Genomic DNA, 5390 nt, shown 5'->3' with positions numbered 1-5390 from the left:
ACACCAAACCCTGACATGAGTGTGTTTGTGTTGGATGTTACAGGAGCCGTGGGGGTGTGAGGAGGAAAGCAGCGATGACGGGGGTGAGTTGGTCCAGTCTGGCATACTCTCCCCCTCCCATGGGAGAAGAAAAACACACAGAGGACCTTCAGCTTGTCCCATGCAGCACTGCCTTCACTGTCCCCCCACTCTCTCTTTCGCTTCCCGCATATGTGGACTCCTCCACACTTGTTCAAACAGCTGGAGCGCTCAGAGGAAATGAAACCAGCATCCCTGCAGATCCTGAAGGCTAAGTCCTTTCACTTCCTCACTGGATCCCTCTTTTCATCCGACCTTTCCACAGCTGGACCCTCTCCTGATCCCCCGGAGACCCAAAGTGAGATGGAATATTGAGAAAAGCTGCTAGAAGGTATCAGAAAGAGATGTATAGATGCTTTTGGTTCACAAACTCCAAAGATCTGATAGAATTGACGAACAACAAAAAAATCTGAGTTTGATGCACTGACTGTATATGAGAACTGGACCAGGTGAGTGTGACATCAGCTATAAAAAATGGCTTATATCCATCTCCAACAAAATTAAGTAAATTCAGTCGCCTTCTTTTTTGGGGGGAGGGGCAGACATCAACAGTAAGCAGCGATTGGTCCGGAGTTGAAAAAAAGCTGCAAAACGTGGTTGAGTCTCATACCATAATACTGAAGCAATTCAATTCACAATCGATTTGATTATTTTTCTAATTATTTTAAAAATCTCCATTCTAAAACTACTTTATTTATTTACGATGAAGCATTTATTATTTTCAAGTGATAAACACTAATTTAAGTTGAGAATTAAAAATTACTTTTTTAAAAGTAGACACTAACTTAAAAGTACAAGCATGAAGAGGACCAGTTTGTGTGACTTTCCCTAGGGACCCTCCCCCAAATCAGGACACATGAAGAGGAGCAGCCCTGACGACCCTCCACATAAACAGTAAAGGGAACACGAAGGAGCCGTCCCGGCGACTCTCCTTGGGAATGAGATGGGGAACATGAAGGAGCTGTCCCCGTGACCAAGCTCAGGAGCAGGACATGAAGAGTAGCGATCCCGGTGAACCTCCTCAGGAACAGACATATGAAGAGGAGGGGCCCCAGTGACCATTCTCCAGAGGGGACAAGGGACATGTGGGAGCAGCCCCAGTGAACCTCCTCAGGAACAGACACATGAAGAGGAGCGGCCGCGTTAACTCTCCTCAAGAACAGACACATGAAGAGGAGCGGCCCCAGTGATCATTCTCAGGAACGGGACAAGTAACGTGTAGGAGTGGTTCCGGTGACCCCACTCAGGAATAGACACATGAAGTGGAGCGGCCCTGACAACCCTTCTTGAGAACAGAAGAGGGAATATGATGCTGCATCCTAGTGACTGTCCTCAGGAGCGGGACAAGAGACATGAAGAGAAGCGGCCCCAGTGAACCTCTTCAGGAACAGATGCATGAAGAGAAGCGGACCCAGTGAACCTCTTCAGGAACAGACGCATGAAGAGGAGCGGCCCCAGAGATCCTTCTAATGGTACGCGGAATATGAAGGAGTTGGTCCCGTGACCCTTCTCAGGAACAGACCCATAAAGAGGAGCCAGCCCAGCGATCGTTCTTGGGAACCGACGCATCAAGAGGAGCGGCCCCAGCAACCCTCCTCAGGAACATACACATGAAGAGGAGTGGACCCAGCAATCCTTCTCTGGAACAGCAAAGAGAAAGTGAAGGGGCGGCACTGGCAACCCTCCTCAGGAACAGATACTTTTAGAGGAGCGTCCCCAGTGACCCTCCTCAGGAACATTCACATGAAAAAGATTGGCCCCGGTAACCTTCCACGGGAACAGAAGACTTGAAGCATGTCTGATATCTTAAAAAAGTAACACTTATTCATTTTTTTGTATTAGTGTCTGAACTCTTTTTAGTGCATACTGTATGTGTAATTCCAATTTTTGTCCCAAATTGATTGCAATTAAGTTTACAATTTTACTAAAGAGATCTAATTTTCTTTTATTCCGTTTCATTTTGAAACATCTTCCTGTGATTCTTAATAAATTCCAAAAATCTTTTATTCCTCGAGAGAAAAAACAAAAACATGTTTTTCTAATCTTAATGTTTTTCTTCATAGTTTTCTGAAAGTACTGTGGGCGTCAGCGGCGCCTCCTCCTCAGGAGAACCGTGGCGTCTGACGGCGGCAGACTTCTGTAAACATTGGCGTGTCGATGGCCCTGAGGGGGGGGCAAGAAAATACCTGAGAAGGAAGAGCGACTAATAAACTGCTGCTCTGACACACACTTTATGAGTCATGCTTTGGATTGGGGGGTAGGGGGAGTGTTAATGTACTGTCACTTCGCTGAAGACATGGAAGTCCAGCTTTTTTTTTTTTTTTTTTTTTTTTTACCTCAAATTACAGCCTTCGCTGGAGTTGTAAATCAGAGCTCGTTGGTTAAATGTTTTAATGTCAGGCCTAAAACGGGAGCCTGACAGGTGCAGAGGACTCACTGAGCTCTGTAGTTACTCGTGCTGGCCAGCAGGGGTCACTGCTCCCTTCTGGCTGTCTGCAGGCCATCACAGCTGAGGAGCAGGTCGGGTTACAAACAAACTGCATATCAGAGTCTCACATAAATACTTTTCCTGAGCAGCCACAGCTGCCCCCTCGGAGCTGTAAATCCCTCGGAGTTGGAAACATTTCCACCAAAATATTCCTTTGTTCGGAAAGAGTCAGTCTCCGAAAACGTGGACCGACTCAGGATTAAAAGTCTGGAATCGGGTTTGGGAGAAATCTAAAAAAAACGATAGTGAGATCTTGAAAAAGGAGGCGACTTTCCAGAAGCTCACTGGACTCCACTTTCCCCAGACAGGAAGCACCTGGGTCCAGTGCCCAACCCTAACCCGAACCCCCACCCAATAAAATAGCACGTTGGCTCAGAAGATCCTCCCCATGAGTGTAAACAAACAACTGTCTCCTTTATTTTCCCATCGCCTGCCACTAAGTGGATGGGAGGGGGTCCAGACAGATCAGAACTGATGGATCTCTGAGATCCTAGTGGGTCACAACAAAACAAAAAAAAGAGGGGGCGGGGTTGCCACACTATCCAGAGGCGGGTGGCTGAACATAAACAGCTTATTTAGGAGTTGCTCTAATCACTGCCGGCACTGAGGAGAAGAGTGGAAATGGAAAGAAAGATGGGAGGAGAAGAAATAAAAGGAGAACAGGGACATGAGGGTGGGAGCAAAGGGCTGGGGCGGCGGCGAGGGGGGGGTGGCGCATTTTCTACCCTGACATTGATCTTTATCGAGAGCAGATTCCCAGGAAAAAGAATGCCCAGAGCGAGCAGCAGACTCGTCTTCCTGCATTTATCTTCAGGAGCTCTCCAAAGATGAAATTAGAGGAAATTTACTTTACTGTAAAGAGCGGAGTCGCGCTTAAAGGAAAACATATTTCCTCCTGCCTTTCATCTCCAGACCTTGTTTGTAAGACAGCTGAAGGTTTTTGTTTTTTTTTTTTCTCCCCAGAATTCTCCAAAGTAACTTGAGGGAAAAGGAGGAAATATGAGGAGATGGAAAAGGACCTGCAGCCGTTTGTGGTTCAGGAGTTAAACTCTGGTTTACGTAAAATGAAACAACAAACCCCCAAAAAAGCACCAAAAACGCTAGTTTGCTTTGTGGAAGTTTGGTTGATTTTAACTTGTGACATGAAGGTTTTTATTTTGGAGAAAGTAAGTGCACCATATAGAAACCACAGTGGGAATTGTAAAAAAAGGCAGAACTAAAAAAAATTCTGTATTTTCCGCTTTATTTATCAAAAAAAGTTTTTGCACTTGGAGGAGGTAGATTTTGAGATGTATAAAAATTGACATATTTTTGTCAATTTTTACACACTTTAAATTTTTATACCCTCTAAGACTTAATTCCACCTTCATGGAAGGTTGCTCCAAAATGCAGATAGATCTGAAGACTATCCATTTGGACAGCTAAAACAATCCCTCAGAGATAAAGCAGAAGACTCATTCTTCCCCCCCTAAACATCTGTGTCATAGTGGGAGAGGGGGCTCATCCGGAAACTCGGATCAACCCTGACTCATCCTCTGATCTCTGTTAGGCCTTCCATCAAATCCGGCTCTTATTAACAATTTAACAAGCTCGGGAATATGGCCGGGCCTCATGTTAGCAACACACAGGTGAGTGACCTAGCTCTCGGGGATTAAGTTCTTTTATGTCAAGATTACAGCATTTAGCCCCACCCCCCCAAAAACCAAAAGAACAAACTATGAGGACAGTGTGAGGGGGGGTGGAGTGTGGGGAATCAGAGAGGAGAAAGGTCATCAGGTGTGCCCTCAAAGATTACCACAAAGCTCATGGAAACCATAGAGGACGGGGGACCGCTGCTGCCTTTGAAGTCTGATCTGGGCAGCGACAGGACACCTCCAGCCCCCACCCTCCTAGAACCACCACAACCACTCCAAAAAAAAAAAGAATTAGGCTCTTAAGGGTGAAGATCCCCAAACTGCCTGGAGGTCAGCACTGATAAGGAGGAGAAGCGTCCTGTTCTTTCAGGAGCAGTTTAGTTCGCCGTTAGGGGTCAAAGGTGACGCAGATGTCCAGTTCATTCAGCTCCAGGGTCACAGAAGGTCAAATCAGACCTACACAAATCAAGAGGAAAATGTGACTTTGGAGAACTTTAAGGAAAAATGAAAAGAAGAGGCCTGGAGCTTAAGAGTCAGGAAGGGGTAGCGAGGTATGTGTCACAGAGGCAGCTGGGGGGCTCGGCTATTGATGGACATTTCTGACATTGTACTAACAGGCAGCCTGTGTTATTCAGACCAACATCTACAAACCAAAGCCTGCCCCCTCCAATCCATTCTTGCTCTTTTCCTTGATAGGAAAGCTGGAATGGATTTTTGCAACAACTAGACCCAACAATTATGGCGTGCAAAAGGATTTCCTCACTCCTAACTGGAATGATGGCATGACACTGACTAGTTACAGCCTTAAGCAGTAGTCACAAGAGCCCTTAGGGCTAGCTATAGGCAGTCTGGTAGTGTAAAATGGTAAATGTGTATGGGGAACACAGGTGACCTGCACAAAATATCAAGATCATAGACAAGCTTGGTGAACAGGTACAGAGAACATGTTCATACATATTTTCTTATACGGTCGTGCCAGCGCTTACAAAACATGCACGGGTAAAGTAGGGTAGAATTAGGCGAGACGTTCAACCCCAAATCTTCCACCATGCACAAAGAGCCCGATACGGGGGTCCTACAAGCACTTACATATCCCATACCTGCGCGTGAAACATTTGGTGTCAGTAACTGGCCAGTATTTGCACCTCACAAACGACTAGAGCAGGGGTCTCAAACTCGCGGCCCGCGGG

The 5390-nt window shown here is 46.2% G+C and overlaps 1 protein-coding gene and 1 long non-coding RNA gene across 6 annotated transcripts in view; one reads left to right on the top strand and one right to left on the bottom strand.

The window, feature by feature from the left end:
• The window catches only part of LOC112145500, a 4989-nt gene extending 2684 nt beyond the window's left edge, over positions 1 to 2305 (top strand). For 2 of the 4 annotated variants that reach the window (XR_004947836.1, XR_002919083.2), the window contains 3 exons: positions 44 to 83; positions 241 to 409; positions 911 to 2305. This is a non-coding gene — a long non-coding RNA (uncharacterized LOC112145500). The remainder of the gene's footprint in view (positions 1 to 43; positions 84 to 240; positions 410 to 910) is intronic. The other 2 variants (XR_002919082.2, XR_004947837.1) reach the window with 2 other exon arrangements.
• pdzrn3b (PDZ domain containing RING finger 3b) overlaps positions 1 to 5390 on the bottom strand; it is a 110318-nt gene that overhangs the window by 32827 nt on the left and 72101 nt on the right. The gene's annotated exons all lie outside the window — the stretch shown is intronic.

Source organism: Oryzias melastigma, linkage group LG5 (assembly GCF_002922805.2).
Source record: "Oryzias melastigma strain HK-1 linkage group LG5, ASM292280v2, whole genome shotgun sequence".
Lineage (NCBI taxonomy): Eukaryota > Metazoa > Chordata > Actinopteri > Beloniformes > Adrianichthyidae > Oryzias > Oryzias melastigma.
This window is presented reverse-complemented; position numbering and strand designations above follow the sequence as displayed.